We start from the raw sequence: 12,911 nt of genomic DNA, 5'->3' as shown, positions 1-12,911 counted from the left end.
ATATGCATAACATATGAGATATGTGTTAATGTGACTGTTTATGTTACCAGTAAAACTTTCAGTCAGAAGTAGGCTATTAGTTTTGGGGGAGTTAAAAGTTATACACTTAAATGTAGATCCTTGACTGTGTGTGTGTGAGGGGGGTGTCAGTGTCCCTAACCCCCTCATTGTTCAAGGTTCAATTGCAATTTTGTTTTAACAAATAACTCAAAATTTATAGTTGGATGAGTAGTCCCAAATGTTAATGTGGTTATGTTTTTGTGGCATATATTGGCTTTTCTTCTTATTTTTTTTGTCCATAGCATTCATCTTATTCTATGCCCATTATTCAAGAAGACTTTATCTCAACAGACCTGGTGTATAGGCCTTTTGTTTGCCTATCTGCAGAAACACAAGTGACCAGTATATCTTGAAGAGACACTGATGTGTTGTTGGAGTTTTTCTCCTCTCCCTCTCTCTCAACCTTTTCTTGTCTGTACCTTCGGGCTTATTTGCATCTGGCTCTCTGGTAATGTTAAATAACATTATTCTTATGGCCAATACATGAGAAGAGAATTGATCAGTGTTGACTTCTGTTACTTTCATTTTTTTCCATTCCAAAATAATTATTGGCTCAATGGTCTCCAAATTTCTTACCTTCTTTCTTTCCTTTCTTTCCTTCTTTCTTCAGGTTTTGCATGCCTTTCTTCTCCTTGATATCCTTTCTTTCCTTCTCCTCTTCTCCCTCCCTCCTGCCCTCCCTCTCCCCTTCTTTCTCTTTTGTTTCTCTTTTTTTTCTTTGGACTTGACTATCACACTGAGCAACATTGTAATATTATTACTTTATAGTCATGATACACTTAAAAGCAATTCTCAGTTCTGTGTAACCAATTACTCAATTCTTCCTAATTGTTAGCCTTTTAATTTCTGGCATGGAATACTAGTAATGTGTTTGGAACTGAGGAAATCAGAGAGATTTTGGAGATTTTAGGTAATCTACACTAACGTATAAACTCATTCTTATGCTGATCCAGAAGTTTGGAGGTAACATATCTTTCATGTCAAACAACAAAGTTAAGAGAATAATACCAACATTGCAATCAAGTTTCACAATAGATTTTGATATAAATTATTTCGTTTTGGTTTAATTATTGTTTAATATTTTATGTAATTATGTGAACTTATTTTAGACTAAGACTTTTCTAGTTTTGTTTCATGAATATGTATCAGGTACCTTTTCTTAGCATTGAACATTTGCAGAAAATAAGTGTGTAATTTGTTCCTGTGCTGCCACAGTTGCAAAATTCCTGTCATAAAAGAGACTATATTAGCACTTTTGCCAAAATCTTAGCCATTTAGAAGTCAAAAGGGTGTGGAAATTGATAGCAGCTGACAGGCATGGTTTATGTAATGGAAGTTTTTACAAATAAGTTTTTTTTTTTTAACGTTTATTTATTTTTGAGACAGAGAGAGACAGAGCATGAACAGGGGAGGGGCAGAGAGAGAGGGAGACACAGAATCTGAAACAGGCTCCAGGCTCTGAGCTGTCAGCACAGAGCCCAACGCGGGGCTTGAACTCATGGACCGTGAGATCATGACCTGAGCCGAAGCCGGATGCCCAACCGACTGAGCCACCCAGGCGCCCCAAGTTTTGTTTTTTTAATGACAGTTCTTCACAGAATAGAGACAGTATAAATCTAACTTATTTTTAATTTAAATGTGAGTTATTAAGAAATGGTTGGGATAGAAAGGTGAAAGTGATACTTAATTATTATTTATGCTTTGAAATTTAGCTTCATTTTTTACTTACTTAATTTTTTCTTTTTAGACTGAATTCTCTCAATAATATCCCAAAATGTCCATGGCCCTTGGACATATACTTTAGGGCAAGCATCATATTTGAGAGCTAGTTAAGAGAGATATATTTAAAAGCAAGACCCAACAAAGGGCACTGTGCCAGATATTGAGGACCTGTAAATCAAGGCTGTGGGGTTTGATGTTGTTAAGATGTGGTCAGGAAAATATGAGAGGTGAAATAGCTCTGGGCGAGGTAAGGTGAGGACGTGAGTGTTTATTTCTGTAAGTTTGGGCTACTTTAATATGATATTACCTTGGACTGGATGAAATCTGGTGAACTGCTCCATAAAACACCCTGGTTATGCTCTGCCTGCTTACAACTTTTGATTTTAGCTTTCCCCTTCCTAATCAAGAATCCATTTCCATAGAAACACAAATAGGAAGAGCATCATGAAAGCAATTTGTCTGCTTCTGGTTCCATTTAAATGGAAATGGAATTTGCAGGAGTTAAAAAAAAAGAGCTTTAATAAGTAATATTTTCAAATGCATCCTTCCAACTTAACCCTCTCAACTTATAAGGTAGTTACTGATGGCTGAAATTTTGAAGCATAACAAGGCAATTTTATACCTGGAGGAAATTAAGGCCTGCACTTAAGCTAACAAAGTCTTCTGATCTTGACATGCATGCAGGTGTCAACTGTTACTCCAAAATCTGTGCTACTTTTTCTATCCCAGGGGTATTTCTTATCTCTTCCTTCTTAGAAAGACCATAATGGTGGGAGAGTTACCATGGGAGGAAACAACTTTGGGTTCTGAGTTTTTGTTGTTTGTTTTTTTAGTTTATTTATTTGTTTTGGAAGAGAATGAGAGAGAGAGTGCTAGCATGAACGAGGAGGGGGCAGAGAAAGAAGGAGAGAGAGAGAAATCTCAAGCAGACCCTGTGCTAAGCCTGACACAGGGCTTGATCCTATGACTGTGACATCATGACCTGAGCTGAAATGGAGAGTCAGATGCTTAACTGACTGAGCCACCCAGGTGTCCCTGGGTTCTGAGTTTTAATTTTGTCTATTTCTAAGTGTCCCATAGAACTTTTCTACTATTTCTGCCCTGGGCAGAAATATATTTTTGAATATTATATTACAGATAATAACTATTATTGAATTATAAACTATTATTATAAAATTACTTATTAATAGTAAATGCTATATATTTTAAATATTAACTCAGCACAAGCCATAGGCAAGATAGACATAAGGTGAGAATGTAAGAATTTCATATTTTATGAGGAAATTTTCACATTCTGGTTTGCACAGTGCTGAATAAACAAAATATTTGTTGCTAATCCATATGGTAAAAAAAAATGATTTGCAATATGAATTAAGATCAGTTCTTGTTAAAAATCATTTAGTTCACTTTTCGTTTTTAAAAACTTACCTTCTAAGCATTTGAAATTATTTCCAAGCTTTTATTTGAAAAGTGCCTGGTGTATATTTTTAAGCTACAGAATTATAAGAAATTAATTTATGGAAAAAATAGGCAAAAATCACTATTGACCATGACTTATCCCAGTAGTTCTTTTGACTTTAGTTGGATGAATCAAATAGATTGCTGACTATAGTCATTTGAAGTGTCAGCATTTCCAAAAAGCCAGAATCCTATTTCATAGATGATGTGGGAGCGGGGGTGTGGGGAGGGAGAGATGACAGGGTTTGGGGGAAAACAAATAGAATTATAGCTTTCTAAGGTAATGGAGAAAGCTATTTGAGGAACAGTCAGTCAAAAAACATTCTTTTCTTCTTAAAAGGCACAGTGAAAGTAAAAGGCCCTGTTCCCCTGTTGCCCACAACACTGAGGTAGAGAGGAGAAAGCATTTGAGAAGAAAACTGCCACCAGGCACTTGGGAGGACACACAGTGAAGGGTGAAGGAGCTGCCTCACCTTGAACCTCACACTGCAGTCACCTGGGCGGTTGCTGGAACAAAGAGCTGAATTCAGTGAAAGGTTGTTGTGGTAAAGTCTCTACCTTATGAAGGTGTAGTCTGAGCCTGCAAGGTCTTTGAGATTTGGATTTCTCTCCTAACCCAAAGGAAGGGTCTGATTCTACACACTGAAAAGTACATTGTTTTTTATGTTTTTTTTTTCAAAAATTTTAAAATGTTTTCATTTATTTTTGAGGGAGAGACAGAGAGAGACAGAGAGAGAGAGAGACTGAGCACAAGCAGTGGAGAGGAAGAGAGAGAGGGAGACACACAATCTGAAGCAGGCTTCAAGCTCTGAGCTGTCAGCACAGAGCCCGACATGGGGCTCGAACTCGTGAACCACGAGATCATGTCCTGAGCCCAAATCAGATGTTAAACCGACTGAGCCATCCAGGTGCCCCTGAAAAGTACATTGTTAAAGGATACAAAGCACAAGAAGCCCAGAGAAGAAAAGGACAATGGCATTTCTATTAACTAAAGGCTACATTTTAATAATATCTTAGAAATTTAAATTATTATTTATTACTTCATATATCGATAACCATATTTTATTTATGGTTGTCTATATTTATTTATGCTTCTGTTAGCATGGGTAACATGACAAAATTTCAACGTAAGTATTTGCACCCCATTCATTAAATTCCATGTCAAGAAATTCTTTCTGGATTTTGCCCCAGTATTCATTTATTCCCCACAAGAAGGTGTATGAAGAGAGTGAGAGAGCACTGCATTGGTCATGGCTCTGTCCCAGAGCATACAGTAGTGCCTGGCACATGACAAGAACCTCTTATCTGTGGAATGAATGAACAGGGTAGGTATTGTTAAGGAGACAATCTCAAACCAGGTATCAAGTATTTATGGACAACATGTTGGTTTCCACAGTGGGCGTAATAGATGAGCATGAATCCCTTAATGCTGTCTGCATGAGCTTTTTTAGATTAGCTCTATAGCACCTAGAAGATTCAGGGTGCAAAAGACATGGGCTTCAATATCACATAGACATGCCCATTAATTGTGTAACTTTGGTAAAATTATTTAATCTCCTTGAGCCACATGTTTTTAATTTGAAAATATGGAACCAACTTCAGTGACTTCCTGTAAGGATTACATGGCATGGTAGATTGATTGACCCAGGCCGGCAGCTGATATTCAACACAGACTAGCTGGAGCAAAAAGTTGCTAAATCATTCTCATCTTAAGTTGTGTTAGTTTCCAATGTCACCATTTTCACTGATGTTGCTTCATTATCAAGTGATTTAATAATACAGCTCCAGGGGCACCTGGGTGGCTGTCGGTTAAGCATCCAGATCTTGATTTCAGCTTAAGTCATGATCTCACTGTTCTTGAGTTCGAGCCCACATCAGGCTCTGTACTGACAACGTGGAGCCTGCTTGGGATTCTCTTTCTCCCTCCCTCTCTCTCTCTCTCTCTCTGCCCCTCCCCTGCTCTCTCTCTCTCTCCCTTAAAATAAATAAATAAAATAATACAACTTCATTCTTCCTCTGCCATCTTAGTCCCTAAATTCCCCTTCTGAAGCTTTGTCTGACCAGGCTCATTCCTTCCTTAGACCCACAATGCTTGTTTGTGTTTACTTCCATGCCCTGCTCAAGCTACTTCTCTAGCTGTAATGCATTCCTTCTCTTCTACACCTACTCACTCATTATGTGTGATAGTTCATTTTATGCACTAACGTGACTGGCCACTGAGGCCCAGAGTAGACGTTATTTCTGGGCAGGTCTGTGAGGGTGTTTCTGGATGAGATTACCAATTGAATCAGTGAATTTGGCAAAATAGATTGCTCTGCCCATTGTGGGTGGGCATCATCCAGTCCACTGAAGGCCTGAATAGAATAAATGGCAGAAGAAGGAGGTATTAGCCCCTTTTCTCTGATCTCATTGCTTGAGCTGGGACATCTCATCTCATCTTGTCTGACTCTCAGGCTGGGATTTAAACCATCAGCTCCTCTGGTTCTCAGGGCTTTCGGGTTCTGACTGACTTATACCACTGGTTTTCCTGGGTCTCTGGCTTGCAGACAGAAGATCATGGGACTTCTCAGCCTCCATAATTATGTGAGCCAATCGCTCATAACCTCTCTCTCTATTTGTTAATAAATAAATAAATAAATAAATAAATAAAAATTTTATATAAAGTATATAAAATACCCCACTGGTTCTGCTTCCTTAGAGAACCCTGATTAATACAGTATCTTTAAGATTTACCTTGTCCATGAAGATTCTTTAACTGCTTGTTTCACAATAATCTCTTCTGACTCTGGCTTCCTATGTAGTCTTTCCTTTGCTCTGACACTTAGCCCTCTGCTCTTTTTCACTGTTCTCTATTTACTGAGTGTGTAAATATCTTGGCTCTGAGGGTGCAAACACTTTGGGTGCAAGGGCCATGACTAACATTCAGCACAGTGTCTGGCACATAGTAGGTGCATAATAGATGAATATTTGAATTTATGAGCTTGAATCTATTGGATATTTTTCTCCCTCAATAACAAGAACTGTTTGGGTCACATAGCAGGTGATCAGAGGCTGAAGAGCATATAAGAACCTTACCTTGGTTGTCCTGGTTACATCAGTTGGCTGGAGCAGGTCGTGCATTTATGACCTCTCAAACAAATTCTCTATTTTCCTTCGAACTGGAATTGGATTGCAATGTGATTTTCCTCTACTATTTCCAGCGGACTTTGGAGTGCCTTATTTCAGTGAGTGGATGAATTGCTCCACTCCCAAAGAGAGCCGAAGCCCCCAGGAGCAGCCATTTTTCTTCCAAAGCATTTATCTGCCCTCAGTCATCATGGGATTAACAGAACACAGTGAAAAGATTATTTTTTATTCACACCCTGTGATGTCTCTGTTGAGACTACCACACATAGTTTGATAAATGACAATGGGAAATATGAAATGCTGCCCTTTTGGACAGAGTCTTTTTACAGAAAGCAGTGGGAGGATCTGACATGGTAGGCAGCTATCTGCTGTGGTGACAAGTGTTTGGTCAACCCCCCACAGGAATGCCCCAAAGCATGGAGGCATCCATCCAGAAAAGCTAAAGTCATCATCTTTGGAAAAACGTTTTCTTTTTATATGGATAGTTTTTATCTGATTATAGCCTTATAGTTTGATGCCATCATATTTCACTATGTTTTGTGCCTCCCTTTTTTGCCTTCTGTCCTCGTTGGGTCCTATTTCTCCAGCTTTTAACTTAGATACGTTAGTGTTAAGTTGCCATTCAAAGAGAACTGTCAGTGCATTAAATTATCCATTCAGAGGGTGTATATGTTTCGTATCCCAAGTTACCTCCAGTCAATTCGTAAGAACTGCCAGGTATGCTGGGTTGGGAACAGGAAAGGATGTCATGATTAATCAGAAGTATCTGCCTTGAAAGAGGGAGAGGCATCTTGATCCTCTGGAAAAGCATTTTTCTCTCATGCCAAAGACTAGTCACTAACTTTACTGAAACTCTCAAAACCCATTATTTTTCCCTTGCATCTTACAACATAGGTAGAATGCACCAAATAAATAGAAACTAAAAGTGAGCATATTATTCTAAAAACATTTATATATCCTTAATGGCAAAGAACAATTCTAACAGTATTGGAACTGTAGAATGAAAAGTGAAATTCTCTCTTCGCTGTCCTTTCACATACTGACTTCTGGAACCTCTCTTTAAAGCACATGTTAACCACTCTTTATATATCCTTCCAGAAAAATGCTGAAGTAAGATTGAACTAGAAAATTATTTTTTAAACCTCTTACAAGTTGCCAGAAGCTATGAAAACAAATAATTTGGTTTCAACCCTCAGGAAGCACACAATCTAGCTGATAAAAACAACATGTTGAATGGGTTTGGAGGGAAACCTATAGAGAGTAGGGAAGCAGCATTTGAACTGACAGGAGTCTGAAGTCACTCCAGTGACCAAATTGCTATGGTAACTCTGCCTTCACCCATGGATGTACTGACTTCCACGAGGAAACTTCCTGGTTTCTACCAGAGGTGAATGAGGAGAAGCCAAGGCCGCCTGGCACAGGAGGCTGGAAGCCTGGGAACACAGGGGCAGCTGGGAGGATGGGAAGCCATGTTACTCTGCTCTTGGACTAAAGGGAAAGACTTGATTCCTCAGAGGTTTCTGAGAAGTCTGTTTGGGAACAATTAGCTGAGATATGAGGCCCTCAGATTTGAAATACATTTGTGGAGCCCCTGGAATATTCATGGAAAACATCCTTTTAACTTTGGCAGGTTAGCAGGCTCTGCAGGAGCCCCCTTCTCCCATCATGTGAAATTGGCACCCTCCTTCCAGAGTCCAGTGGCCAAGATTTCTGCTGGTTTCTGGTGATGGCTGGTAGTTGTGCTCTGATTTTGTATTATTCTGAGAAGCTTGTAGGTGTTGGCATGCCCAACTTTGTTCTGTTTTAGGCCAAGACACCTCCAGTCTTTACTTCCTCAGAGAAGCTACCTTATAGTGGAGGAGACAGTTGTTTGCCCGTTTGACACGCAGTCACCACTAGGATCTTCACTGACTTTGTAAAGCTCAGAGGTATCATCACATATGAGTACCAGCAATGATAAGAGCACTGACCTTAGCCCTTTATCAGGGATTTTTCCTCTTTCCTTTTATTTCCACTTAATCACTGGACAGGTCTAAAATTCTACCTCCTAAGAACAGTCTTTTTAGAATTAAGGAAGAGAAAGCACCTTCTGTAAGCACTTGTACAAGCCTGGTGTTGGCACGTCCTCATGTTCTGAGAAGAGCTATCTTTAACGCCAGCTCAGCAAAGCCCACCGGAGGAGTTTAACCTTACCTGGACTGCAGGCAAAATCTTCAGAAGTTCCTCAAGGGTGGTTATGTGGGGGCGACCTGACTTGGTGGAGACCAGGGGTGCAAGCAGTGAAAGGGCTCGCCTAAGAACACAGGAGATAGAAGCTTGAATACACTACAAGGGAGCAATGGGCAGGACAGTAGAGGAGAGACTGTCTACCAGGAGGTGGTAGGTGGGGGGCTATAGTTAAGGTGGGGAGTGAGGAGGTAGGGGAATGCATGGAATTTTCCTTTTTTGGTCCCTGTGCCCAGTTGGAAGTCGCCCATTGGTCAGCTAGGGTCTGTGGCTATTTTGAGGCTGGTGGCTTCATAAGCCTGTTTGCATTTGGCCTGGTGGTCACTCTAGGCCCTTTTACCTTAATCTGGTTTCCATTGCTCAAGCCTTCTGCCTAAAAGTGGCCTCTACAGTTTAGTATAAATAAAATTTACAGTGTCCTCATGTTAAATTCTATTTGCTTAGATATTTTGTTAGCAGAAATGTATGTTGAAGTCCTACTATGAAAATTAGTCAATATTGAAATAGAGACATTTGTTTATCTTACAGATCTCCTACTCTGAGGCACCCTCCTAAAGCCCCATTACTAGGAAGTTCTAGCTCTGCTCAGTAAGGTCCTGTCACCTTCCTAAGTGGATGCTTTGAAAGTAGAATACTTACTGTCTCTTCAGAGTGGAGCTGGGATCCAATGGAGGTGAAAAAGAGGGACGCCTAAAAGATCAAATCTTCCTGGGTACCCATTAGAGAACACTCTATGCCTAGAGAGAGGACCACAGATATAAAAGCTTAAAAAATGTTTTGCACTATCTTCTGGGTCTCTGTGTATTCACAACCATCTAGGGGCAAGTTGGTGTTATTTATGTTAGTGTGGCATTCCACAGGTGTTGTACATAAATACAGTTTCAGGATCATGACCTATGTGTATATCTAACCACCTTCTTGTTTTATAGGCATTTCCATTTCATATATTCAAAACTGAACTCGGGATCTTTCCTACGTCCTCAAATACACTGTACTCCTACCTGCCTCTGGGCCTTTGCACATGACATTTTACCTCTTTATTTTGCCCCTAGCCAATTCTGAGAAATTCTTCAGATCTCAGATCAAAGGTCATTTCCTAAGGAAGTCTCTCTCTGACATTGCTGACTAAGCCAGATCATCTTGCTAAAGCTCTCATAGCTCCATGTACATTTCCTACATAGTCCTCATCACAGTTTTTTACATATATTCATAATGTGATTATTTGATTAATGTCTGCTTGTATCAAGAAAAAAATATGGTAAATACTTTGGGGGGTAGGATCATGTCTGCTCTAGTCCAACAAAAAATATTGGCTATACCACTCATTAATTGCTACAGTTCTTTCAGATCATGGCTTCTCTATAGGCTTGATCCTGTGCTATGCCTCTTTCTGCTAATGCCTAGGTGGATGTTGCTGCATAGGATGATATAAGAAGCTGAATTAAATGAATTTCTATTCAAGTAAATTAATCTTTGTCATTCCTTGCAAATTTATAAAAACAAAAGGGTAAAACTTTGTTTAGATGGATTGAAAACTCTGTTAGTTTTTCTGTGATTTTCCCAATGACCTCCATAGGCTTATAGTCACTTTGTCTGATGTAGACGCATGTAAAATGTCTCATCCCATGATGAACCAAATTGTTCTTTATTATATTCTCCATCCTCTGCCTCACTGAGCCATCCTGCAAGCATGTAACACTGTTCAGAAGTGCAGTTGAGTGGAAATGCTTCTGAAGATCGATAAAAATTTACAACCATGACTATGACATGATTTGAAAAGAGTATATTACTGTTCGAAGGTCACTGTATTATTTTGGTCAATGTCATTTCTATGAAATTCAGGTTTTCACAGCATTACAAATTTCATAAAACAATAATCTGCTTAGTTTCTTTTGTAAGCTGGGGGCACAAGAAAGTAGTCATGAGCCCTCAGCTTACTCAAATTATTTATTATTACTTCTGAGTCTAGCAAAAAAGACTGTCAATTCTTATATATTTCATTTTGATTAATTATATTAATTATATTGCTGGCGATCACTTACCTAAGGCTATGCCATTTAAAAAAAATTACACTTCGGCTACCTGTGTAATGAGGGAGAAGAACACTTAACATTTTTCAGGCTTGTCTGATTGTTGTTTGTTGAATATATAAATATGTGATTGGTCTTTCTTTGAGTAGAAAGACTTCTGGTAGGATTATTCACCTAGTTTATGATATCTACTCTCTGATGCTGATAGTAGCTTGATTATCAAGTCAGAGTATAATGCTTAGATTATTTGTGAAATAGTTTTAGAAGCATTCAGTGGAACAATTCTTGATAAAGAAGGATCTTGACAGAGGCCTGAGTTGTCAGAGAAGGGCAGACATGAAACAGCTCTAATGATTATTCATGTGCATCTTCTGAGCAACATTTATTAAGTTTGGTTTTATGTGGTTCAAAGTAGTTTGACAGTTTGACCTCTCATTATTGTTTTGTTTTCTATTCCCAGAGTATGTCTGTGTGCAGGGAAATCATAATGCTGGGCTGTCTGTCTAAGGGTAATCACATGCACCAGAAGAACAAGAACACTGAATCAATAGAAGTCTTGATAATGGTTTCTCACCATTCCATCCCCTCTGCAGAGCTATGTGATTCTTTTGACGTACTATTCAAGGTACGTGATTTTCTCAGGTCCCTTTAAGATGACTTCATAGTGTGAAGCTATAATGCACTAAGAAGTAAGGGAACAATTGATTTCCATGACTTTAAGAGTTCAACATTGGAAGGAAATAAATGAAATAAAAGATAGTTTGCTTAAACTTTCCCTCCCCAGATTCAATTTTAGCCTCAATCTGAAAATAAAGTCCAGATCAATAAACTTTAGGTCAGTAGCATTCTTGATGGCGTCCTGGGACTGTGCTCTGAGTCTTAAAAATCCTGATGAGAATCATTTATTCTCATTAAGGTTCGTAATATAACTAAAATATCAGGGTTCTAAAAAATGTGCCAGGATTCTGAGCTTTGGGCTAATGTAGCATTGGTGATCTCTTGTTCATTTCATGTACTTTTATGTATTTTTATTTTATTCTTTGGTCAACAAAAATTGCAAAATGATTTTTTCTTGAAATGTATTTGATGGGCATATATTTCACATATGCAGGGTCCACATGAAGAAATAGGGTCCATATGCAGAAATTTATTTAAAGGAGTCCTTCATCCTTCATGAGTAGTTGTTGAATCTTTGAGATACATTTGCTATAGTGTTGAATGATATGAATTGTTTTTGATATCTGACCAATCGAAAGGGCCACAGAGTTCTGGGCAGATTCAATTTATTGAGGGTTAGCTGCAGAGAGCTGATTGTATTTCAGGCTGGACTTTGAACTTGGCCTGTCAAGAGGAAGCAAACCAGGGTATAGCATCATCACGTCTGCATACCCTGAAAGGATTGAAGAGCAAAACTTAGTGGGAAATGTTGAGAAGCATTTCGGAGCCAGTGTGATGGCTCTAAGGCAGCTTGTCTTCTCTTATCTGGAGCTCCTACAACCACTGCAGGCCTCTCCCAGCTGAGCCCAGCCTCTGCACACACACACACACACACACACACACACACACGCACTTCCCCACTCCCATGGGCATTGTTCTGAGAAACCTGCCCAGTGCTTTGTGTGGCCAATTCCTAACCCTCAGACTGTAGCCACAGCCAGAGGTTATCAAAGGTGCCTCTGACATACAGTCAAGCTTACATTTTATTTTAGTTGATTGAAGTAAAGAATACTGTGTCTTGGGTTACATAAAACTAATCAAAATATTAGACACTTGGTTGTTAAACTGACAGCGATGCCAGTTGGAAGTTCTGTCCTGGTGAAATTACACTGAGAACCATTATATACCACCTGCAGCTTCTGAAATTTGGAGTAGTAAAGCCCACCATATGTAAATGATGACTCAGGATAGCTTTCTCACTTAGGCTCCTTTTATTTTAACTTAAATATACAGAGAAGTAACACAGAATTTTAAAAGAAAAATTTTGCAATGTTACTTTTGACTTTTTACATAAAAAAATACCCAGAGATAAAGCTGAAGTCCTGTTTTCCTTCCCAGACCCATTATAATCATTTTACTCTCAAAGATAATAATTTTCAGGAATTTATAATATGTTCTTCCAGTCCATTTTAAAGTCTTTTAACTATTTTTTATGTAGAAATGTTGCTGGAATTTTTACCTCAATATCCGAGATTTGTTGTCTCACCACTTTAAAGAATAAAAGGTGGACACAAAATGAGCAGCAGGGAAAATTTTATTAGATTCACAGGTTTAGGGCTGTAGTGGGTGCTC

The 12,911-nt window shown here is 38.8% G+C and overlaps 1 pseudogene; it reads right to left on the bottom strand.

Moving 5' to 3' along the window:
• The window catches only part of LOC107179814, a 50,227-nt pseudogene that overhangs the window by 21,153 nt on the left and 16,163 nt on the right, over positions 1–12,911 (bottom strand).

The sequence above is a fragment of the Panthera tigris genome, chromosome B1 (genome assembly GCF_018350195.1).
Source record: "Panthera tigris isolate Pti1 chromosome B1, P.tigris_Pti1_mat1.1, whole genome shotgun sequence".
In the NCBI taxonomy this organism is placed as follows: domain Eukaryota; kingdom Metazoa; phylum Chordata; class Mammalia; order Carnivora; family Felidae; genus Panthera; species Panthera tigris.
This window is presented reverse-complemented; position numbering and strand designations above follow the sequence as displayed.